We start from the raw sequence: 26,734 nt of genomic DNA, 5'->3' as shown, positions 1-26,734 counted from the left end.
GCAGACACTAACAAATGGTACTGGAAAACTGACCAAAGCTAAACTCAGGTGATCACCCATAATGAGTCAGACACTAGAGTACTACTTAGCATCTCAACTTTCTCCTTCATCTCTCTCATCTCTCTCTCATCCTCCTCCCCTGTGTCCCGATCCAGCTTCTCTTCCCTTCTGTCACTCTTCAGTATGTTTGGAATCTGAAACCTGAAGGATGGGTCTTTGGTACCCTTTCACTCTTAGGTCCTTTAACTGTCTTCTCTCTTGTTTGCCATTGCCCAGAGTTATACTTCTCTCCTTCTTATCTGGAACTCCACCTGCTGATGGAAGTTGTGATATCCAATCCCTCATCATGAACATGAACAGCGGATCTAAATCCACCGATGTGGATATTATCTGGAGCCCATCTAAACCTTTTAATTAAGTGTGTGACCAAGTGAATTTCCCTGGGAGTGGGAGGAGGAGAGGGAAGAGGAAGTATGCAATTAGTTTCACCTAAAAAGGATTTTTTTTTGTGACTTCTATTTTATTTGAAAGATTTGTTTTTCTCACTCCTTTTTTTAAAATGTATTAAAATGCATTTGCTCATTCGGTTTTTGAGTAAAATTGATCCAGGAAGATTCGGATAGTTTATCATGTGTCATTGAGTCTTCTTGAGCTCTGGCAGGAGTAGCCATTAGTATGTTCGTTTCTAGAATCAGAATTGGACTCAGCTTAGCTACACCATTTAGTAAACTGTGAAAACCTGGCATGAGATAGACCTCCCTCCCTTTCATTTTTTTTTTCTCATCCATAAACAGAAAAAATATCGTGACCATATAGGACTGTGGTGAGATTTAAGCGATAAAAGCATACAAATGTGATAGAAAGTAGACATGGTGCTCAGCCCAGTACCCTGGCTGTTATGAACTAGCCATTTGGCTACACCAAACCTTACCTATGCTCCAATTTGCTACATGTGAACTCAGTGTGGTATTGCCAATAGTACCAAGTTAAAATATGGCTCCTCACAATGCAAAGGCAACCTATAAAGCACTACAGCTCCTTTAATATTGTTCCCTGTGGTTTGTGCCTCCTTCAACTCCATGAACTACAGAAATAAAACATTGCCAGCCCAGAGAAAAGGCCTAGGGATGGGACAAGGTTTATATTTTACTTCCATAACTGAACTATTTGGCTGTGAAATGATTGGGTGACTTGGCAGTCGGCAGTTAGCTGATGACATAGCTTTTTAGAAGTCTGGGCAAGACAGCATTGCAAAGAAGACGGGAGAGGAGTAAATACTTGGCTCGGCTGCAAAACAGTTTTAAAGTTTGGTTTCTGTTCCAGTAATGACTATATTCCTCTTCTCACATTTTGCTCCCAAACTAAATAGGGATGGAAGTTCTATATGGTTCAGTGTCTAGTTAATTCTTCATGTTAGTTGAAAGATCTAGAATGAGAGAAATGATTGCCTTAAGTGTCTCTTGGATGGGAATCCTTAAGATAGGGAAATAGGGAAATGTGTTTGCGTTTTGATCTAGTTCTGGTTCCTTCACCCATAAGTAGATATTGTCTATTCCTAATCCAGGCATCACCTAAGTGTTTGCCAGGGTTCCCACAATAAGGTCTCAAAGACATAAGGAATTTATTACCCTAGCCTGGTGCTCAGCTTCCTTACGCTTGAGTAGAGAAACAGTTCATCCTTGTGCAGCTCTGCATTTAGTAGATTGCTGATATCAACTCCCTCAGCACAGAGACTTTCTTAATCAATGTATTCATCTGCCAAATATAAAATACTTAACAGCAGTGTCGGGGCTGTGACTAAGTACAATGACTCTGTGCTAATCAATTTCTGTCAAGTGGACCCAAAGTGGAGTCTCCTGTGAAGAGGAACCTCAACTGGGGAATTGCCTTCATCATGGTAGCCTGTGAGCATGCGTGACTGTGGGTGTTTCTTGATTAATGATTGAAGTGGAAGGGTGCAGTCCACTGTGGTCCCGGGATATATAAGAATGCAAGCTGAGCAAGCCAGGTGTGCTAGCTAGTTTCATGTCAGTTTGACACAATATAGAGTCCTGGGTGTTGTAAGAGGGCAGGTTGATTGAGTTACGAGGAGCAAGGCAGTAATTACGTCACGCTCCTCCATGGCCTCTGCTTCAGTTCTTTTGCCGAGGTTCCTGTCCTGCTTGCATTCCTGCCCTGATTTCCCTCAGTTATGGTATGTGACCTGAGCGCTTTTTTGGTTATGGTGTTTTGTTATTGCAATAAGAACCCTAATTAAGACACCACAGAAGCAGACCACCGGGCAGCAGCTCTCCATAGTTTCCGTTTCAGTTTCTGCATCCGGTTTTCTGCCCTAGCTTCCTTAAATGCTATAAGTTGTGGGATGAAAATAATCCTATCTCCTAAATTGCTTATGATCATGATGTTTTGTTCCAACAGTAGGAATCTAACGAAAACACCATGGAAACAGACCAGAAAGCAATGTTTTCCCATAGTCTCTGTTTCAGATCCTGCATCCAGATTTTGGCCCTGAGTTCCTTTAATGCTGTAAGCTGTAAGATGAAATAAGCCCTTTCCTTTTCAAACTATTTTTTTTTTTTTTGGGTAAACATCTTACTACAACCACAGAAAGAAAGCTAACACAGGTTCTTAATGATGTCACAATCTACTAACCAGGAGACACATAAAAACTTTTGGATAATTAAAGTCAGGGACAACGCCTTTTCCACTTCTGTATTCCCTGGCTTTTGCACCGTATCTTTCTCTTATTCAGTTCTTAACAGATACTTGTTTGTTATGGTCTGGATTGAGTATTCCTTTGCCCACCCCTAGGCGCGCATTCATATATTGAAGTCCTAAACCTAAGTGTATTTGGACACAGGTCCTTTATGGAAATAAGTAAAGTCAAATACAGTCAAAGGGTAAGGCCCTAATCCATTAGGAAGAAGAAGAAACCATCGGGAGTGTGCATAGGGGAAAGTTATATGAAGATACCAATGTAACTGGAGGTTTCTCTCCTACCTGTCAGTTCCTGAATAACCACTCTGATGCTTAGTAGCAATTACAAACTCTGACCTATTAGCTCAGGCTTATTATTTACTAGCTCTTAAAACTTAAATTAACCCATTTCTACTACTCTTTATTTTACCACGAGGCTCATGGCCTGTTACTTCACATCTTGCTTCTCTGGCAGCTGCTGGCATCTCTCTCAACCCTGCCTTCTTTCTCCCTATATTCAGTTTGGCTTCCCTGCTTAGCTATATTCTGCTCTGCCATTGGCCAAAGCAGCTTTATTCATCAACAAATGAAAACAACCATATTCACAGCATACGGGACATCCTACTTCACACTGAATGTACCCTACCCTATACACCAGCTGAGGAGAGAGACAATGCTGTAGAGATGGGTCTCATTGCTAGCTTGAGCTTGGATTTTCTGACTTCAAAACAGAGAGTTTCTGTTCTTTAGATCACTTAGTCTGCCAGTTTTATCATGGGAGGCTGAACAGACTGACACAGGGTTAAACTCCATAGACACAACAGTAGCCATTTGTCTTAGAAAAGCATTATTGGGCCCTCTAGGTTGTTTGTGGCTCCAGGTAATCTCAAAGTTTGTGTCACAAAAATAGGGAAGTAAGACAATGCATCCTTGGCTGAGCACTGGAGGCTAATATCAGTTCCATTGTAGTAAACCTTCCACGAACATCCAGGTGCTTTGAAGAAATGTGCTCTAACAGGACCTTTTCATTTCTCCTTTAATCCTGTGCTTCCTCTGTGAACTGCTGAGCTATGAAGATGACTCAAGGGAAGCTGATGTTGGTAAAGAAAAGAGCAAAATAACAATTGGGAATCTAAGACTGTGTCTATCTATGTCAGGACTCATACAACTCTCTAGTTTCCCAATCAAGCCTGTGGCATCATGGTTTTGATTCACAATTACCTACTGAGGAGGGAATGTGGTTTGGATTTTGCTTAAACATTCCCGAGCACAAAGGTTTCCCAGATATGCACTGTGCCTTCCTCTGTCTAATAACATGGTACACTTGAGGGTGAATGTTCACACGTTCACTGCCTGAATCTACTGGACTGGCATTCTGCTCACTGCATGCCAGACCCGTCTTTAGAGGGGGCAGGTCACTGCTGGCAGTCTGGCCCTCTGTTATTAATTTGGTTGGTGCTCTGTATTATTCTGGGAGTTAAAACAGAAAGAAAACCAGAGAATAACAATGAACATATACACATACACACACTAGATTAAGAGGTTTCTGCAAACTGCTTTACGTCGAATCCTCAGGTCAAAAATTGGTGAGGAGTCTCAAAGCTGAGATCTGTCTTTGTTTTCAGTTTTGCTGTATATTTCATCTAATTAATTTCTTGTCCTTGGTCGAATCTGTGTCCATGTTTATGATGGAGCTGTCCTCTGCAGTGATGTCAGTGTTCTAACCCTTCTTTAGTATGAGGCCAGTGACTCTTTCTCGTATGATTTATGAGTTCCTGAGCACTTCCCATCTTCTGTCTCAGTTGATTTACACGTCAGCTGCATGAGGCTTTGAGCTACTGCAAGGGCAGTCATTGTTTTATTTAACTCATCACTTCCAGCTGCATACCCTAGCACCCTTCACATTTATTTATCAGTGACTCACTCAATGATTACATAGTTTACGGCGAGTGACTGAAGTAGGAATGTAGAGACATTCTATGTAGCTTTTGAGGAAAGACCAAACATAATGCATAGAGCTGTTTGTATAACCATCGAAACTGTGGGAGATTTAGGTAATTAAGAAGGATATGATTTTACATCGGTGCTTTGTGTTTGCATTATGATTTTGTCATTTAATGTATTTGACTTTAGCCTTTTAACTTCTCTTACCACTGAATGTTATATATAATAACTCAGGTGACGCAAATTCATATCAGTTAGAAATCTTAGATAAGACAATGCCTACAATCATTTGTGGTGCACAATTAAAACGTTTAATCAAAAGTAAAAACAAATGGTAGATTGTTTTCAGAGTTTTCAAGTAATGATGGTGTCATTAAATTCTATACTTTAGTACATTTTCATTTATAGATTTGTTTAAATTTGGCCCAAATTGAAATCTATCTGCAAGTAGAGAAATACAGAAATTGATAGAAAGTGTATTTCTATATTGTGGATTTTATATAGCTTATTATTAGTTTTATATTGAGTTAATTTTATGTTGCTTTTTAAAATTGGAGCTATATTCAAAAACTTGTAATTCATGGTGAAGCCATGAAGGTTTGAAGCCACCACTAAATAGCATTTTGGTACAAAATTTGGTTTAGAGCTACAGAAAAAAAAATCTAACCCAAAGTTGATTGAATTCCATAAACTAACTAAAAAAGATTTAATATCATAGTAAGCATGTCTTTAACAACTTATGTGAATTTGTTGCATGTATTAAAGATGCCTATGTTTTTACATTTACATAAGCAGTATTTGAATAAAGGATGCAGAAAAGTGATAAATTTTATTGTACAACTTGATTTTACTACTGAATTAAAGAGAGTTGATGATACCATAAAAAATGCCAACAACAGTTTAATTGGCTAAGGAGACAAACTAAAGGGTTGTGTTATCTCCAATCAACACAAAGAAAGAGAAGCTAGGAGTTGGTCTCATGGATGATGGTCAGCAGATGGCAGTGTGCAGTAAAGAATGGAGGGAGGCTGTCTGCTGGCTCAGAGCCAGGGGACATCTAGCTCACTGCTTTATACCAGTGACAGGAATGAAGATCTGGAAATGTGAAAATCTGCAGGAAATCTGGAAGAGGAACGTTTGCCAGCCAAAGGTACTCGACAGACAAAACTGAATTCTGGGCTGATTCAGAATGGGACATTTATTTACTGGGTTGTAGATTCTTCAAGGGGAACACTACACCTGCAGCTCTTTGTGGGGCTGGGCATGTGGCTATATTAGCTGTGCCCATCTCCTTTCTCCACAGTTTCTCGTACGGATGATCTCATTGACCCCACTACTCCATTTTCATCTACACCATAGTATCGACCCGCAGATCTGTTCTGCTCCATCAGTGTGTCCTGTTTAGTGCATTTCACAGACACTTTTCACGCTGCCAGCCTCTAGCTTAACTTGGCAGCTGTGTTCTCCTGGCATTTGCAGATGAACACCCCAAAGAGCCTCAAAACCAGAAATCTAAGTCATTTAAAAAATTCCTTTCCCTCTCTCGGTCCTTCCACCCAGGAAAACGGGCAGCTCTTCAGTCCCAAGGCCTGCTCCTTCTCCCCCTTTTAGGTTTACTCCAGCTTGTTTCCTGAAGCATGATCCTGCAATGAATCTCTGAACTATGTGCTGCGAATCCATTCTCACTGCCTTCCTGTGAATTCTCCGCAATCAGAGTCACTTCTCCAAATGGTGACTTCTACTACATCAGGTGGTGACACTGTGGGCTTGCTTGGATCTCTGCTCCACCTCCATAAGTGCGTCTTCTAATTCTTGTTTTGTTCTTTTAAGTTTCAAAACCCTGGACTATGATGTTACCACTGTTTGTAATCACATTTCTTTTCTTAAACCTAAAAATGATCTTATCTTTCAAATATCTTCCTATCATTAGCTCAGAGACCCTTATCTAGCTCAGAAGACTAGGCCAGGCCTCCTTCTCCCAGCATTCAGTGTTTCCTTTGTCTTGTAACGATGGCATGTGTAATTGCTTGTTCATGGTTTCCCACTAAATGGTAAGTGTCAAGCAGAAAGAGGGTACACATATCATATTCATCACAATGCCTTTGAGGGTAACATATCGCTGGGGATATACTTATCAACGAGTATTTGTATAACCGACTACTTCGTGAATGGAGCTATTTGTGAGAACTGAACGGATATATCCTAATGGACATAGATTAACTCTTATTACTGGTGGCCGTTCTGACGGTACAGGAATGGGAATGCCCTGAGGATATAGTGTAAAAGGAGAATGTGGGTCATGGCTAAGCATGTCCAACTATCTTTCTCTTGAAGCCGTGTTCTGTGTCCATGATCTCTTTGTAATGGTAGAGGAGTCTCACTCCAGATCCGAGACCTGGGCAGAGGGGACTCCTGAGAGTGACTGTGAAGTTGGCTCACTGATCTTAAGCGACCCTTGTTAAACAGCAGCAACAGGACAAATAAGTAACAGAGTTTGTGCCAGTTATGTAAAGAGAGACTACTAATATAAAACAGAAATCTTCGTTTTTATGCAGGAATTCAGGGGAGGAATGCAGTGCACTGGGAAAGTACAGAGTAGCCCCTTTCCAACAGATATTCTATGGAAATTAAAATATCTAGTATCTGTATTAGCATCATATCAGGCACTAGTGATACAAGGCACTTGAGCCCTTAAACTGTAGGAAATGCAGATTAGGAATTAATTTATAAATTTTGTTTAATCTTAAAGATTTTATATTCAAATGTCAACTAATTTACACTTACACTTAAATAGCCACACACGAGTGGTGATCACTGTATTAGTCTGCATTTGCCGAGGCAGAGAGGATATAGGTTTGCTGAAATGGAAATGGCTGAGCACATCAAATCTTCCCAGTGCAGTGCCTAGCATTGCAAAGGACCTGATTAATGCATCCGACGTGCTTTTATTTTTAGTGATGCTCTTCTTGCAATAAGCATGTAAAATAAAATCTTTCCGGAGAAGAGGTAAGATGTGGATTTTTTTAAATAGAAAAATATCAGGGCCTAGTTTATAAACCTGTCTTTCTCTCATTCCTGGAGTGTAGTACCTTTTTTTTTTTTAATTCAATAGAGTAGCTTTTGTTTTCTATCAGATAAAAAGAGCTGTCTCAACTTATCCTAAACATCACTTTCAGAAAGCAGTTAGCTAGAATACCATCTTGTCTCCGGGTATATTGAGAAAGAAGAGGCTCTCAATCAAAGAGGTCGATGTGCTATTTATAGAATTCTGGTGGAATCATTTGATGCTTACATGACATTTTCTGACATGAAAGCACTTCATAAAAATTAACTCATCTTCCTGACACACGTTCATAGTTGATCGTTAGGATGATACTTTCATTCTGGTGTTTTTCATGTGAGTGCAGTATGGAATACGCATAATATTTTCTATGTGAACACCACATCTAGGAAATCCAAGCCTGTGTTTTTATGGCATATGAGATATGCATGAGGCATTGCAATGAAGGCGGGAGGTTGGCCCTGTGGCTTTGAATGAGCTGGGTTTTTGGCATAACCAGCTCTGCTGAGATCTGAGACGAGAGTTAATTCTGCGCAGCTATAATTCACTTGCCATTGTGCAATCGGAAGCTCTGCTGGGTGCTCCTACGGTCTAGGACCATGCTTCTCAAAATTTAATGTGCCTAGGAATCACCTCTGCATCTTACATTTCTGATTCTGATTCTGCAGACCTGTGTTTAGGACCAAGACCCTGTATTTCTAAGAATCTCTCGAGAAATGTTAATGTTGCTGGACTTCCCATTGAGTAGCGAGATGCTTAGACATAAATAGGATTTTCGTTTTACATTGAGAAATCTGCCTCCCTCACTACGAAATTTATTCCTAAATCCTGTCAACTGTAACATTGTGCTATCTGTGTATGGAAACACAGATTCAAATTCTTTACTGAGGCTAGGAAAACAGCTCAATATAAGCTGATAAGATGCTGGTGGCCTGGTGTTTACACTATCAGTGGGAAGTAGTAACAGATGGGAGTAACATGCTCCTAGCAGAGAAGTGTAGAATTTATTAACTTATGCCAGGGGCAGCAGAATAACTCTGGACTTGGAACAAGGAGGTTGTGCTTTGGATTTAACAAATCTTCAACTTACCATGGGGAAGGGATTTGGACTTTTGAATCCTCAGGTTTTTACTTTTCAAAGACAAGTTGTGTTCTCTCTGAAAGGGCAAACTCCCTTTCTTTTACCTCCTGATACAGGTTTTGTGTGGTGCCATGTGTGTCACAGGCTTCAGGTTTCTTAATGGTGGTCACAATCACAGTCCGTGTTACTAGTAGGAGAAGTGAATGCGTAGCGGAAAATCAGATCAATAAAAAAATCCCAGAAATCTCAGGGAGAGTGGGGTTAGAAAGAGGGGTGGAAAAGAGCATTGAGCACCTGTCTTCTCTTAGAAACATTAATTGAACAACTATCAATGCATAAGACATGCTCACAACAGGAGGATTCCCAGTGAGATCATGATACCTGAATGAGGTACAGAAACAAAGAAACATATATTAAAGAGTCACTGAAGCTGATAGGGAGAATACTTTTAGCTTTACTATTCTACCTTCCTTTTACCTCTAGCAGCAAAACCTAGAGAAAGATGCTCTGTCTGTAGTGGAAGAAATGTAAAACGTGTATCAGCTTTGATCGTGGCTCGAGAACTAAGCCAGTCTAAATTAACTATGACCCCTGTGGACATTGGTTCTATGCCCAGCTCAGCAGCAGAGTGGTCTCCATGGTCCTAACCACCAGATCCACCTTTGTGAGCCTGGGTGTCTTAGTCAGGGTTTCTCTTCCTATAAAGAGATACAATGAACATGGCAAATCTTACAAAAGAAAGAATTTAATTGGGGCTGGCTGAAAGATTCAGAGGTTTAGTCCATTATCATCATGGTGGGATGTAGGGCAGCACTTCAGACATGGTTCTGGAGGAGTTGACATCTTGACCCACAGGCAACAGGAAGTGAAATGTATGTCACACTGAGCACAGCTTGAGTATAGGAGACCTCAAAGCCTGCCCCCACCATGGTGACACACTTCCTCCAATAAGGCCACGCCTACTCCAACAAAGCCACACCTCCTAATAGTGCCACTTTTTATGGGAGGGCCTTTTCTTTTAAAGCACCATACTGGGTGTCATAGTTTGGATGTTGAAAATCTCCCAGAGTCCACTGTATTGACTGTTTTTTTCCCCAAAGAGGAGCAACTTTAGGGGTCTTTTGAAGTTTCAGGTCACTGGGGCATGGGAACCCAAATCCGTCCTCCTCTTCTTTTCATGTTCACTTTATGTCTACAAAGGAAGTCAAACTCTTAGAAGAGATAGCAGAATTGTAGCTTCCAAGGGTCAGGGATTTAAGAGAAATGTAGAAGTGTTGAAGGCTGTTAGGTTACAGTGGCATTAGGTGCTCTGCTACTACTAGACTCTAATCCATACCATTCTTTTATGAGTTTCTTAGCTAATACAAAATTACAAAATCAACTAATCCTGATGGGTTTTTAGGAAAGATTTCCTTTTAAAGATAAATGCTTGACCTTACAGACTTCCTTCCTTCAAAAGGTTCAGCAGTTTATTCTTTTCTCATCACATGATTTAATTGCATCATCATCATCATCATCATCATCATCATCATCATCATCATCATCATCATCATCATCACTTAAAGCCTGCTACTCAACCTGCCATCCTGCAGGTCTCTTTCCTGCAGTGTTTGGTGTATAATCACAACTTCAGAAGCTTAAGTGTGGGGCCAGGGTGTGTTGAACCAGATTTACCTGACATCTTGAGGTAACACCAGGTTGGTGTGGTGGCTTAAATAATTATGGCCCTTATAGTCTCATGTATTTGAATGCTTGGTCACCAGGAAGTGTAACTCTTTGGTAGGATTAGAAGGTGTGGCCTTGTTGGAGAAAGTGTGTCACTGGGGGTGGGTGGGCTATGATGTTAAACAAAAAAACATGCCAGGTTGTCTTTCTCTCCAGATCAGGATGATATGCTCTCAGCTATGGTCCAGCACCTTTCTGCTTGCTGTCATGTTTTTCTCCATAAACCTCTGAAGCTGTAAGCTAGCCCCAATTAAAGGATTAAATGTTTTTATGTTTTCTTCCTTCCTTCCTTCCTTCCTTCCTTCCTTCCTTCCTTCCTTCCTTCCTTCCTTCCTTCCTTCCTTCCTTCCTTCCTTTCTTTTTCTTTGGGTTTTCGAGACAGGGTTTCTCTGTAGTTTATGATGCCTGTCCTGGAACTAGCTCTTGTAGACCAGGCTAACCTCGAACTTACAGATATCCACCTGCCTCTGCCTCCCAAGTACGGGGATTAAAGGCATGCACCACCACCGCCTGGCAACCTAATGTTTTTTTAATAGAGTTGTTGTAGTCATGATGTCTCTTTACAGCAATAGAACAGTACTTACGGCAACACTATTTTCTGAGTTGCCTAAGCGAAACTGAGAATTGATTCTTTGTAATTCCTCTCCTTTAACTATCACATTAAATTCATTTTTCTCAACTCTCAGTGCTCAATCCTCCATAGGAATGGCCTCTACCAACTTTTCATTCTCCATACTTTGAATAGAGTAGCCCCTTAAAACAAGTGTCTATTTATATCCTTTTCTGTAAGATCTCTTGTGTGTTCCTAGAGGCCTAAATGAAGGAATCATGCTTGTGAGGACTGACTATAGTTTTATTTTGTTGTTTCTATGAGAAATGTCCAAGAAAATTACTTATTAGAAAAAATATTTATTTTGGTTTGTGGGTCAGATGTATCCTCTATAGTCCCTTGATGTTGTTGCTTTTGGGCCCATGTAAACTGTTGGAGGACATCACTGCAGAGGATATGTGGTAGGAGAGAAGTATGGCATACTTCATAGTGGATGGTAGACAGAGAGAGAGAGAGAGAGAGAGAGAGAGAGAGAGAGAGAGAGAGAGAGAGAGAGAGAGACTAGGACAACATGCATCTTTAAAAAGCATACATCCAGTGATCCACATTCTCCAACTAAGTCTTACCTTCTAATCATCCATTCAGCTTTGGTCCCATCAATGGATGTAATTGATGAAGTCAGACACCTCATGATCAAGTCACCTTTCAGTAGGGACTCCAACAGGGGAACTCTTAAACACATAAGCCTGTGGAAGACACTTCCTATCCAAACCACAGTGCTGTACCTCTGAGTCTCAATGCTTGATTCTTAATTCTGTTATATTTTTTTTAAGAGGCCGTAAAAAGGAAGATTGGAACAAGGCAAGACTGAAACTCAGCAGGGAAACATAAAAGCCTATAGCTCCATTTCCAGCATCTGGAACTTTCCTTGGGCTGGGTTTTCTTGATGTCTGTGACTTCCCTTGGCAGAAGCTCCACATTCCTGGCATCTATAATGTCTTGAAGTTTCCAGTGCAGTGACTTTACTTTCAAAACTGTATGCAGGACTTGGGGGTCACGCAACAGGATGTTGACCCTGCCACAGACTGTTTTATCTCACAGGTCTTCCTACAGAATCTGGGTGGAGGCTACTGTGATTTTATATCTCTTACTTTCTGTATCTCTGCAAAAACTATCATTGTGTGGATGACTGCTGCCAGTTTGAAAAGTAGTTGCATCCCTGTGGATCATGGCTTCGGGGAAATAGTTTTTTCAAGTGTTCCATGGTAAGCAGGATTAGAGTTTTCTTCTCAAAGCAAGTTTTTCAAATGAGTTTACACATTTATATTCTTGATCTTGCAGTGAGTGGGAATTGGCTAATTCCCATAATTCCCTCAAAGTTTTTTATATTTTTTATTTTCAATTTTTGATTTTCCAAGACAGGATTTCTCTATGTAGCCCTGGCTGCCCTGGAACTCACAGAGATCTGCCTTTCTTTTCCAGTACTGATAATAAAGGCATGTGCCACCACCGCCTGGTATACCTTTACTATAGAATCTCAGTGTGAAGCATTTAACTTCATTAAGAATGATAATGATAATAGTGGTGATGTGTATGAAGGGTTTATCTGCATGTATGTCTGTGCACGATAGGTGTGCAGTGCCCATGAAGGTCAGAAGAGGGTGTCACCTTTCTTGGAATTGGAGTTATAGACCATTGTGAACTGTCATGTGAGTGCTGGGAAATGAATCCAGGCCTCTGCAAGGGAAGCCTGTGTTCTTAACTGCTGGGTCACTATCCCTTCAACCCCCTTAACTTCTGTTTAGAGACAGTTATCTCTTTTTTAAAATTCATTTTTATTGAGTTCTACATTTTTCTCTGCTCCCCTCCCTGCCTCTCTCCTCCCCTCCCACCCTCTCCCAAGGTCCCCATGCTCCCAATTTACTCAGGAGATATTCAAATGATACTTTTCTGGCCAAACTGAATTTTTCCTATCATCTTGTTCTGCTTGCCCCAGTTCTTACTAGATGTGTGGCTAACATGAGCTGGCAGTACCCACGCCACAGACTCAGTGTGGAAATGCTTCAAAATTTCCTTAACTGGATTATTCTGTCACTTCCATTTTTTTTTCTAGAGAATATAATAAAATTACATTTCTCCCTTCCCCACTTCTTCCTTCCAAACCCTCTCCTACGCCCCTCCTCACTCTTCTTCAAATGCACGGCCTCTTTATTCACTGTTATTGCATGCATATATGTATACACACTTATTTCTAAGTATAAACTGTTCAGTCCGAGTAATGTTACTTGCATGCATGTTCTCAGGGCTGACCATATGGATTGAACAACCAATTGGAAGACTATTTTAAACTCAGCCTTGAAGTCAGGGCACAGAAAAGATATACATAAGCTCTTCAGCCGAATGCAACTCAAGCGGCCTGTAGTCTCATTCCCATCTGAGTCCTCATTTCCATCTCTGCCTCAGCATGGTCTTTCCTGTGGGAGTTCCTTTTAGCAACAAGGTCCATTGAGCTCCTACCAGAAATGCCCACAGAGCTCTTGTTATAATGTTCTCAAACTTTATTTGTAGATTGTTTCTCCAAGTGTGTCTGAATCACATGGTCAGATATAGTCAATGGTAGAAACTATTTCTGAGGATTAGTTTCCTTGATGTAGGGCCCTGTCTTCCCTGTTCCTCGAGGCCAAAGCACAGGATACAAGAATTGTTTACACTAACCAGCTTGACTTTCCCTGCTCATTCTGCCAGCTGGAGGGAATTAGTTCAAAGCCTTGTTTCTGTCATTGCTATGATAATTTCACCTGCAAGGAAGGTCCTCACAGGCGCCCTAAATCTCCTCCCATCTGTCTGTCAGGGTTCCCAGCTTGATACCCCCTGCATGGAGGCTCAGGCCGCTGGCGCCAAGCAGCCAACACCCCTCTTCTCACTCCCAAGTGGGAGGGGGCTCTCATCCTCTTGCCTCCAAGTATATAAGCCTATGTGTGCTGAAGAAAGATTGACATTTACCCTTTGGGCAAATGATCCGGTCTCTCTGTGTGTCGTGTGTCTGTTCAACTCCTAGGATATTGATCCAGTCTTGTGGTTTGGTATGGGAAGCGCGCCCTGTACCAGGAGAGTGAGGTTTCACAGAAAAGCGTGGGACACCTTGATATGAGAAAATAACTGGAAGAACTACTATTTCAGGTCATGGTTTCAGAGCCTTAAGTCCACACTCATATGAATCCACTGTTTCTGGTCATAATCATGGTAAGGCACAGTGTCATGGAATAGAGCATGTGAAGGAAAGTTGCTTGCTTAATGATGGACAAGATACACAGAGTGACAGAAATGAGACAGAGACAAGGTATGTCCTTCACAGGTATGTCTCCAGTGACCAATATCATCTAAATAACTCCACTTTCTAATAAATCCATTATTCATGATGGAGTTATAATGCTTCTGACTCAATCACAATTGTACACCAAACATTCAACAAGTGAGTCCTTCAGGGATATTTTATATACAATCCCATCACCAATACTACTGATTCATCTTAACCTTTTGATTATCTTTTCCCCTCTTCTTTTAGCAAGTATCTCAGGCTGCAATTGCTCTGAGTCAAGTCAAATTTTTCTAATATATGCCCCGCTTCCCTAGTGCTAGAGATTCATCTCAAGGCTTCGTGTATACTAAACCACTGAAAAATACCTTCAGCCCTATCGTGCATTTTTTCATGCTATTTTCTAAAGTGACTTTCTCTCTCTCTCTCTCTCTCTCTCTCTCTCTCTCTCTCTCTCTCTCTCTGTGTGTGTGTGTGTGTGTGTGTGTGTGATAGAGAGAGAGAGAGAGAGAGAGAGAGAGAGAGAGAGAGGAAGAGAGAGAGAGAGAGAACAAGGTTGTGTGAATAGATTTCAAGAAAACAAGACTAGAGTCTTGTGACCTCAGATTCTTCCAAAGCACAGAATTATTCTTGGAATGTGTTTTCATGCTTCTCCCAAGTATAGAAGATAGAAGTGAGTTTACTTCAGCTGTTGTTATTCATATGCCTGTATGGAAAAATGTGTTTTTGTTATGTCTGGTTTTTCCTTGTGATTTAACACCTTACTCATGTGATTCTTCATACCCCTCAGGGTATAAATTGCCTGATGCTCTGAATAAAGTTGGCTATTGCATGAAACTTTAGACTACCTCAGTTTCAGGTCCTGCTCACCTGGATTTATGGCCCCAACTAGAGCAGTAAATGTGTGTGTGTGTGTGTGTGTGTGTGTATGTGTGTGTGTGTGTATTTGACATATTCCTATTGGCCTTTCAAGATTTATTCCATAGACTACATTATTTATGGCCCTGGATATCACTCTCTTTCTGTCCATATTTCTATACCCAAAAGGACTATGTACACGTTTCAAATAACACTTATCAGTAAATTTAATTTATGAATAATTGTATCTATTTTCTTAAAGAATTTAAAATCTTTGAAAGTATTGACTAGTTTTGTTCATCTGTAAATCTCTGACTATCATTTAGTAAAATGACCTATATAGTTTGTTGAATTTGCTTTGCCAAATATTGTGCTTTCTTTTAACATGCAAAACAAAAATTTTCATCTCTGCATTATTGGATGAAGCATGTATTTTTTCTCTAATGTTTCAAGAAGACTTGTTAGTAACCAGAGGAGTAATGGACTTATAGGCAGTGCTGAAAAATTGATCTTAGTTTTAGAAATACAGCAGCTCTATCTCCTACCCTGAAGTTATCTGTGTGCCTTTCATTCCATTCATTTATATTCTTCTTGGAGACAGCACCATGTATCTTTTATATCTGTATCCTTAGACCCTAGTTCTATTAATGTTACGATATGAATGTGAATCAATCCCCAAGAAAGATTTGTAGTGAAGGCTCTGTCTCCAACAAATGGTGTTATCGTGAGAAGATTAAATCACAAGGGAGTAACTTCATCAATGACTTAATCCACTGATGAGTTCACAATGAACTGACCATTAGGAGGTGGAGACTGACTGGAGGGAGTATTTCGCTACAAGATGCTCTTTTGTCTCCAGCCTCTCTAACATTCCCTGCTTCCTGGCCACCATGAAGAAGTTCCTCTGTCACAGGCTTTTGTTGTTAGGACCTTCTACTTTATCCCAGGCCAATTGCAGTGGAGCCAGATGACCACAAACTAGAATATCTGGATATGTGGACATATTTCTTCTTCTTTTTTTATAATTTATTTTAATATATTAGCAGGTATTAGAAATCAAGACTAGAACTACTAACACACTGTCTCCCTTCCACCCTTCCTCTCCTCTCTTCTTCTTTCCACTTTTTATATCTAAACACACACACACACACACACACACACACACACACACACACACACACATGTATGTTTATTTGGTGACAATGCTGGGATGTAGTCTTGTACCTAGCACAATAGGACAGCATCTGGTTCATACCAGGAGATCACAGTACTTTGTGTAAGAAGAGTTGTATGGGAGTGTGCCACAACTCAGGGTTCTAATCCAGTCAGAACAACTGTGAAAGTGGTGGTGATTGACACATGTTCGAGGGTTGCAAAGGAGAAATAGCTTGTGAAGAACAGAATGTGTCAGTCATGGAATTTAACACTTGATTTCACTGTTAGGGTCTGTGTGGCAGGCAGATCCTTAGGTCACACCGAAAGCACACCACAGATTGTTCACAGCCTTGTGTAACTCTCCCCTTGACTGTGGGAAGCTCTTTGGAATTGCTTCTAGTAAAATGTAACCAAAGTGACAAAACCTTACCATTACAATTATTGATCTACATGGCAAACATGGTAGGATGTTATTTCTCTGGTTATCTTATACAAGTTTTTAGTCTTAGTATATAGGATCTGGATTCTTTGCTTCTAGGCTTCAAAGAGTAGCTGTGCTGCAGATGTGACCCAGGAGATAAGCAGCCTCCAGAACCCAAAAGTGATTCCCAACGAAGAGCCAGCAAATGACCAGGGTTGTTGGTGTTATAAGTACAAGGAAATCAGTTTGATCAACAGCTTGAGTTAATTTGAAACATATTCCTCTTCCCAAATTCATATAAACCACCATTCAAAAGACAACTTAACTTGACCCTGGTAAACCCTAAGCATAGGGCTGAGTTAAACTATGGCAGAACTTCTAACCTACAGAGACTGAACAATAAGTGCCTGCTGCCTTCAGCTGCTAAATTTATCCTATTTTGTATTCATCAGTTGATAATGAATGCCAGCAATTTGGACATCATGGAAAGGATGGGTGTTGGAACCAATCTGTCAGTGCTTGAGTGGGTAAGAGTTCCTGAGTGTAAGTCTTCTTCCATTTGATAAAAGTGAGAACTACCAAGCTGACGTTCATCACTCTTTATTCATCATCAGCGAGAAAGGAAATTCTACTGGGATTTTCCCATCCTTTCCTTAGACATTGTCTTCCCTAGGAATGGGGCATAGAAGTGGGCTTTCGCTTTACTGATCTTCACCACAGAGCTGTGAAATGTTTCATGAAGGGTTTGGGGATTTTTTAAAAAAATCTTTCCAAAAGAATTAGAGAAAGGTATCATCTGCTTAAAGTCACAGAAAGAATCTGGCAAATTTCTGTGCCTAGCATAAAAAAACAGCCTTTATCTTAACAGCCACTCAATTTAATAGAGGCTTCATGAAAATACTATCTAATACCTTTATACTGTTCAGAAACTGTCCATAAAAAATTGTCTAAACTTGAGATTTGGACTTTTATAAAATTAACCTAAAGGTTTATTATAAATTAGTCAATAATATTTATTTTTGAATGGGATTGAGTTTATGAATGAAAATGACTTTTACAATTCTCTTGTTCATCCTTTCTCCTTATTTAATAGGATTAATGGGATTACTGCGTGTAAAAGTGACTTTCCCCAAACACAGCGAACACTTAACTATATAGAAAAGAACAAAATCAGAGTTTCATATTGTCTTCACATATGCAGTGTGGAATCAGAATTTATTGAAGAAATTATTAGCCTTCTAAGTTCATACTTCTTCTTTAAAGAAAACCACAGACATCTGAAACATTCTAGACATGTTATCATCCCTCTTTAGAAATCACTCCCAGAGAGGAAGATGATTCTTTGGTGCTTCAGCTTCCACTTCAATTGATGTCTATTAACATTTCAATAATAATCTTGCTTAGCTTCCTTAGTTGGCTATTGATTATGGTCTGAAGTGAAGCTCCATTTTTACAAGCTGTAGACTCTTGTTTTGGACCAAAGAAACAAGGACAAGCGGGCAAGCTGTAGCACGTAGGGATTTGTAATAGAGATAATGGAGGTACTTGTGTGTTTGAGAGACATGAGCTTCCTGTATGGCAGCATGAAGGATTCAGAAGTGGGGCACAGAATAAAAATTTGGTTGTTTGTTGACGGCTCAAAAAATGGTAGGGGTAGATTTAGGAATTCCTTTCTTCTAGGTATAAAGAGAATCACAAGCTGTCGAAATTAGAAAATTCACTAAAATTGATTTCCTCAAATCTTATATTTTAGCCATAGAAGGCTGGCAGCTTAGAGAGGTGATTTCCCCAAGACCACATAGCTATGAGTAACAAGCTTAGAATTTGGTTAACTTCTAAATGCTACAGTTATCATTTGCTGCTTACTTTATATGTTTGCAGCTGCTATATCCTTTTCCATTTCTTCCAGCCCTTAACAGAACAGGTGCACATTCTGCTACATGCACATGCACCAAGTTCTTGGAATTGGTTTTGTTGCTGATAGTCATGGTGAAAAGCCATAATACCTTGAGTGTTTGGTATGGAAGCAGAGTACTTAGACAGAAAGGTGTGGAGACCCAAAAATGAAAGCCTAAAAATATTTTGCCTTGTCTGAATGTCAGAGAGTTTGAGTTTATTTTACTTGCTCAAAGTTGTTGATGAGTGTGGCTCTACACCTTGACCTAGGGTGTGATTGCTTGGTGTTTTGGACATTAAGATGGCCTATAAAGGTAGATCCGCTCCACTCTGACCAAAGGTCGCAGAATCCGAACAAAATTCGGCTCCTTCCTTTGAAATAGGAGTGGCTATTTTGACCTAGGCAGTGGCTGCCTGCAGGATACTTACTTACTTGGTCTAGGGTGTTTTCACTGCCCCAAGCATCAGATGCTTTTCTCAAAATTAATGACATGATATCTCAAGTATTGGAGCAAATGACTGTTCTGGTTGTACTTTGTATTATGTTAAAGCAGTCTTTTGCATGCTTCCCAACTTTTTTTTTTGTTTTGATTTTTTAGAGTTTTTAATAGTCAAACACAAAAGTCTGCTTCATTTCAGTTTATTTACTGCCAAACCAGGGGGCAGGGACTGTTTCAACTTCTCGGTTTTCTCCTTCTCTGTGATGACCAGGGTATAAAGGTACCTGCTGCAGTAAACTTGAACTTCACATTATCCTTGTTCTTCTTGATCTTGACAGATTTGGCATCCTTCCGCTGGGCCGTGAGCAGGAAGTCCTTGATTTCCTCAATTTTCTGAGGCATGGCAATGGCGCTAGACCCTGAAGACCTTACCTGTGGGGAGCAGTCCTCCCTTTAACCGGTTCGAGCCTGCCTCCTCACCCTGCTCTGCCTCTGCACTCCCTCCTCCTCCTTCGCGCGCTCCCTGCAGACCCAATCTCCCCAAACCCTTCTTCCCAACTTTTGTATTGGGGTATAAAAGTGTATGAAAAACAAACGCGAGTGAATTCAGCATTAGCTGAGCTGCCCTCCTGTTACTATCCTACGTCTCTGTATTTCTTTCATATCCCTGTTCCTCCTAATTAGCACTTCTAATCCTTATGTACCTACCCTACCCTAGGATTGCAGCAGAAGCCACCCCAAAAAGGTGGTCCCCGACAGGAAGGTCATTGAATTTGAAGGTGCCTTTAGTTCTATTGTACCTATACGGAAAAAAAAAAAAAACTTTTCGGAGGCACTGACATTTGTGAGATATAAATAAAGAGTAGTGAGGATACATGGGGAATGATGTGGGAGCTTCCTGGGGAAAGACCGGAGCCCAGCAATAGGGTGGGAAAGAGTTTGGTACCTTAAGAGCTGCCTATGAAAGTGTTTCTTATGCCCTACAGTCTTCTACAAGTGTATTACCTTATTGTTATTTCCACATACTGGACATTCTGGTGAATGCAGAAGAAATATTGCATGAAATACTCAACAAAAAATACTTAGCCTCAACAAAATTATAATCTGAGATCATATTAAGAAAGAATACTTAGGAAGTGGTCTCCTGTGCCTATATCTTGTAGACTACTTCCCACTTTCTCTTCTATCAGGTTCAAAGTGGTAGGATTAATGTTGATGTCTTTAATCCATTTGGACCTGAGTTTTGTGCATGGTGATAGATATGGATCTATTTTCATTCTTCTACAGGTTGACATCCAGTTATGCCAGCACCATTTGTTAAAGATGCTATCCTTCTTCCATTGTATACCTTTAGCTCCTTTGTCAAATATCAGGTGTTCATACGTTTGTGGGTTAATACCTGGGTCTTCTATTCGATTCCATAGGTTGACTTCTCTGTTCTTTTGCCAATACCAAGCTGTTTTCAATACTGTAGCTCTGTAATAGAGTTTGAAGTCAGGGATGGTAATGCCTCCAGAAGTTCCTTTATTGTATAAGATTGTTTTGGCTATCCTGGGTTTTTTGTTTTTCCATATAAACTTGATTATTGTTCTCTCAAGGTCTGTGAAGAAGTTTGATGGGATTTTGATGGGAATTGCATTGAATCTACAGATTGCTTTTGGTAGAATTGCCATTTTTACTATGTTGATTCTCCCAATCCAAGAGCAGAGGAGGTCTTTCCATTTTCTGGTATCCTCCTCAATTTCTTTCTTCAAGGACTTAAAGTTCTTGTCAAATAGGTCTTTCACTTCCTTGGTTAGAGTTACTCCAAGATATTTTATGCTATTTGTGGCTATCATGAAAGACAGGAGACCACTTCCTAAGCAGAACCCCAGGAGCGCAGACAATAAGAGAAACAATGAATAAATGGGACCTACTGAAACTGAGAAGCTTCTGCAAAGCAAAGGACACTGTCAGTAAGACAAAAAGGCTACCTTCCAACTGGGAGAAGATCTTCACAAATCCCTCATCAGACAAAGGTCTGATCTCCAAAATATACAAAGAACTCAAGAAACTAGACACTAAAACTCTAATTAACCCAATTAAAAAGTGGGGTACTGAACTGAACAGAGAATTCACAACAGATGAACTTTGAATGGCCAAAAGGCACTTAAGGTCATGCTAAACCTCCTTAGCGATCAGGGAAATGCAAATCAAAACAACTTTGAGATATCATCTTACACCTGTCAGAATAGCCAAACTCAAAAACACCAATGATAGCCTATGCTGGAGAGGATGTGGAATGAGGGGAACACTCATCCATTGTTGGTGGGAATGCAAACTTGTGCAACCACTGTGGAAATCAGTGTGGCGGTTTCTCAGGAAACTGGGAGTCAACCTCCCTCAGGACCCAGCAATTCCACTCTTGGGAATATACCCAAGAGATGCCCTATCATACTACAAAAGCATTTGTTCTACTATGTTCATAGCAGCACTATTTGTAATAGCCAGAACCTGGAAACAACCTAGGTGCCCCTCAATAGAAGAACGGTTAAAAAAGGTGTGGAACATATACTCATTAGAGTTTTACTCAGCGGTAAAAAACAATGACATCTTGAGTTTTGCATGCAAACGGATGGAAATAGAAAACGCTTTACTGAGTGAGGTAAGCCAGACCCAAAAAGAGGAATATGGTATGTATTCACTCATAAGTGGATTCTAGCCATAATTAAAGGTCTTTGAGCCTATAATTCGTGATCCTAGAGAAGCTAAATAAGAAGGTGAACCTGATGAAAATCATGTAGCTATCCTCCTGGAGATTGGAAATAGACAAGAGTCCCAGGTAACCTCGGGTGCATGGGGGGGGTGGGAGGGTTGTTGGAAGGGGAGAGGGTTAAAGAGAAGGGAGTAGGGGAGGAATGGGGAAAGCTCGGTGGACTGGGAAGGGGGGAGGGAGGAAGGATTGATATGGGATTAGGAAGAATATATTTCAACTAAGGGAGTCATTTTAGGGTTTACAGGAGACTTGATTATAAATGGGATCCCAGGTCCAAGGAGAGATCCCCAGATTGTTCTCTGGACAGAAGAGAGGGTGCCTGAAACGGCCTAGGCCCATAACCATACTGATGAATATTTTGCTTATCACCATAGAACCTTCATCTGGCGATGGAGGGAGATAGAGACAGAGACCCACATCGGAACACTGGACTTAACTGCCTAGGTCCAAACGAGAAACAGAAGGAAAGAGAACGTGAGCAAAGAAGGCAAGACCAGAGGGAACCTGCATCCGAAGATGGATGGCGATACAGACGGAGACCCACATTGGAGCACCGGACTGAGCCCCCCAAGGTCCAAATGAGGAGCAGAAGGATGAAGAAAATGAAAAAGGAAATAAGGACTGCGAGGGATGCGATCACCCACTGATACAAGGGGACTGATCTAATGAGAGTTTACCAAGGCCAGTTGGACTGGGACTGAACGAGGACGTGATCCAAACAGATTCTCTGAATGTGGCTGGATTCTCTGAATGTGGCTGGCCCGTAGTCTTTCTGAAAAGCCATTGACAATGACACTGGGACTTGTTTCCTCTGCATATACTGGATTTTGCGGATCCAGTCTGTCTGGACACTCACCTTCCTGGACCTGGAGGGAGGGGGAGGAAACCCTGACTGCTCTTAGGGATGGAGAGGGAGAAGGAGAGGGAGTGGAGGGAGTGGGAGGGTGGTGGGAGGAGGAGCGGAAATGGAAACTTTTATAATTTAATAAAATTACTTTCAAAAAAAAAAAAGAAAAAAATTCTACCAGAAAAAGAAAGAAAGAAAGAAAGAATACTGAGTTGCAGTAATGGGCAAGGGCCTTTGCTTAGAAAGAATTGAGTTGACAATGGTATGAGGGTTTAGGGAAGACTGCAAAAGACTTGGTGTTTGAACTGCATCATGAAGAAAAGGAGAGGACAGTACATCAGGGGTAAGTAGAAACAATAGGCATACACATAGAAAAGATCAAGGGTTAGCTACTGAATCAAAGCAGGGACACAATAAAAATTTAAAGGAGTAAAATTAATCATGGATAGTATGTACTTCAAAGCCTAGAGTTTTATTGTATGAGCAATAGGAATCTATGGGTGACTTCTTGAACAAGAATTACTTGACTGAGTGGTGGTTTAGGAACCTCCCTTTGTGAGAAAGGAGCTTGGCACATTGCAAACAATGCATGCAGGAAGGACTGTGTGTTCTGTCTCTTCCAGGAACTTGTGGGGCCTTTGTGTTGATGTCCTTTAAAGTAATGTCTAGAAAGGGGTTGGGATAATGTCAGACTCTACATGTGGAAGATTTCTGGAACCCCTCTTGCTTCTATTCCTGCATGGGTCTGTCAGTCCTCTTCTGTGCTAAATTCCACTAGACCCTAGAAGACTTAGTTTTTAGCCAAGTGATCTTACTAACTTAACAACTACACTCTAGATATGCTGACAACAAAAATGTCAACTTTGTTCAAGGTCAAGGAAAGGTGATAGAATCTTGAAGCCTTATAAGAGAAGGAAAGGAAACAAGACCTAATGTGTCCATTTCTGACAGTGCAGGGATTCCCTCTTGCTCTATGTCTTTTCTGTGCTTTGTTTATTTTCTTCAACTGTTTGAGCAATCACTATTTTATCACTTTTAGTGGAAGATTTTTCAATAAGTTAATTCTTTTCCTTATCATTGCAGACAGTTGTCTGGTTTTCAATAGAATATTCACATACAGATGACTGGGTAATATTCCTAGAATTCTTTTATATAAAAAGTATTGTTAGAGTGAATATGAAAGTAATATTTTCATATTTGGTGCTGTGATCTTAAAAGCTGTAGCCAACAAGAATACATCATCTATATTTGAACTTTCTTCTTTCATAAGCACAGTAGTCTCTAACCTTAGATTTTAAAAAAAAGAATGAATGTGTTTCCAATTATTGAAGTGACAAATGAATGTAAGCATAACAGGGAAAGAACAGAATTATTCAGTGAAATCTTATTTTTATTTAAATGAAAAAAGTCGAGCGACATGAAATGCTTCATTTTGTCTATAATTAAAGTAGAGTTTTAGTTGGAGAATATTGTTCTATGATTTATGTAACTCCTCACCTCTCCCTTGGAATCATCAGATCATAGGCTTTGATTAAAAAAAATGACACCTTCACAAAGACAGGGAACTTTTAAAATAAGAAAAGAAAATCTTGAAATGCATTCAAACTCATATAGACTTGTCTTGGTTCTATACTACTATATTTTTAAGGTTGATCATTCTTTGAGTACTGTCACATGCATGAATTTATAAATCTCAATATCTTAGTTTCTTCCATGAAAAGTGAAGTTGAAGGTACCAATTCTCCTTTCAAAGATGTTGTTGAGAAAAAGTTGTTAAATGATCGTGAATATCAATTAATTTTAAGTGTTTTCCACATTCTTAACAATAAAGATTAATTCAATTAGATTTTACCCTTATGATTTTTTCAAGTGGAAGTCAATCATAAACACAAGAATTAAACTTAGAAGAGGGGAAGTTGTTCCTATGAGTTTCAGATTGATTTTATGATGCTTGGAAAGGTCATTGAACTTTCTCCTGGTGCTGTACAAATGGACTACTAATGGCAATGCATTTAGTCACATTTTGGTGTTTTTGCCTTCACATATACCAAATACCTTCTTTAGGCTCCCAATATTTCTTTATCAAAGAGATGTGAAAAGGAAAAAAAAACCTCAATAGTTTTATTTTGCCATTTGTGCAGTGATTTAGCATCCTAGATACACAGTATCCCACATTCATATCCATTTTGGACCAGCAAAGGAGTCAGTGATGCAACCTCTCAAACTGTGTATATAGTTGGACTTCATTTGGCATTGCTACTGGAACTTATTCCAGTGGCCATTGATATCACAATAGAACAATAGACCATTTGTCCACTGTGACAAGTATCCAAGTCGTCGTAGTTTCATAATTCTTTTATGGTCATCAAAGTCTTTGGATCTTTCATTAGGCAGAAGTATATGGTGGTGGCAACTATGGAGTGAGTACTCTAGATCTACTGAAGGGAAAGAGTTCAGCATGCAGAGATTTCCACATGAGCTGCGCACCCATTAGCTCTTGCATTTGTTGTGCAGAGTAGAGGAAGACCCATAGGTCAAATGCTTTAAAAGTCGTAACTATGATGAAGAGATAGCATTGATTGAGGGTCTCATTTCCATGGCAGTCAACTGACTTCACTGTTTAGGTTTGATTGGTGAGATTTATTGAAGCAGAGGAAACCTTACTTATTTAGCCAACATTGGCATTGCCTTATCTCTCTTGCTCTTCCTACCATTCTAGAGTTCAGCTTTGGTTTGGGAATTGTAGAGAACCCTGAGGAAAATCTAAGATCCAGAATGGGGAGAATTAAAAAAAAAACATATTATAACTCCTGAAAGTGGAAATTTTTGGAAGAAAATATTTGAATTCCACAAAGAAATAACAGACTATTCATTTTGCCCAATTGAAATCCAGTCTGAACACCCATTTTGGAAACTTTCTCTGAGTTCTATAATTCCTTTGCTTCATTTTTTTTTAACGCAGGGAGAAGACAATGTGCTTTATGCCCATTGAACCATTCAGGAAAGAATAAATAGAATTTAGAATGTTTCTCTTTTGATATTATCTCCTGGAAATATTTGGAAAGTATCAGGTGTCTGGAACGAAACTGGAACTTCTTGAGGAACACAGACAGAGTGAGAAGAAAAGTCTCACAATGTAAATGCTGAGGGGTTTTGAATAGATCAGGAAGACCATAATTTTGCTGTGCCAAAAATTAATGTATTTTTATGTTAAGTACTGGATTAATACAGAGAAGCAAAATCATTAAACACCATGAGGTTTTTTGGGCTGAAAATGAGCTCAAAATACACCCAAGGAAATCACGTCCTTCATGGCGATGTCTATTAGAACGTTTTAAATATTGGATATAATTTAGATTTTTGAGATTTTTGTGCAGAATCAGGCCTATGAGAATCTTTGGAAAAATCTTTTTTGTAGCCTATACTAGTAAATTTCTGCTTGCTTGCTTGTCATCTGTCTCATACCGATGAGACAGTATGGGTGGCTAGCACATTGGGGCTGGCTCTTGCTTGCCTGAGAATGGTGTGGGAGAGCAGGTTGTCTAGGCTTCTGAAACTGGCTGTAAGGACTTGAACCTTAACAACACAGATGGCTACTGTGCTCATCAACTGGTCTCAGCTACTCATCTATAGCTTCTTCATAGGAGTTTGCTGAGATTTCCTGTTTTTTTTTTCTTTTACTTGACCTAAGCTGAATTCTTCAATTTTTTGCATCATGGAGGAAGTAAAATAGAATGAAGGCTATGCTTTCCTAATTGGGATCTTTTTATTTTAAAAATTGGATGTCTTTTTAATGTAAACTAGAACTAGAAGATAAGCAAGGCAAAAAGTGAACTAGGGGACAGAGCCCCTAAAATATGATTTGCATGCATCCCTCCTTCCCATTCATCCAAATGAGATCTGCCTTTTAAGTGAATCCTAATTAGCAATTTCTGAGCAGTTTTGCTTTCAGAATTCTTTTCATATTATCAATTATTCATATTATTAA

The 26,734-nt window shown here is 39.9% G+C and overlaps 1 pseudogene; it reads right to left on the bottom strand.

Annotated features, from left to right (window-relative positions):
• Positions 1 to 19,334: 19,334 nt before the first annotated feature.
• On the bottom strand, positions 19,335 to 19,548 carry LOC125413233 (large ribosomal subunit protein eL38 pseudogene; annotated as a pseudogene).
• Positions 19,549 to 26,734: the final 7,186 nt, after the last annotated feature.

Source organism: Myodes glareolus, chromosome 2 (genome assembly GCF_982192425.1).
Source record: "Myodes glareolus chromosome 2, mMyoGla1.1, whole genome shotgun sequence".
NCBI classification, from domain to species: domain Eukaryota; kingdom Metazoa; phylum Chordata; class Mammalia; order Rodentia; family Cricetidae; genus Myodes; species Myodes glareolus.
Note: the sequence above shows the minus strand (reverse complement) of the source record. Positions and strands in the feature narration are given on the sequence as shown.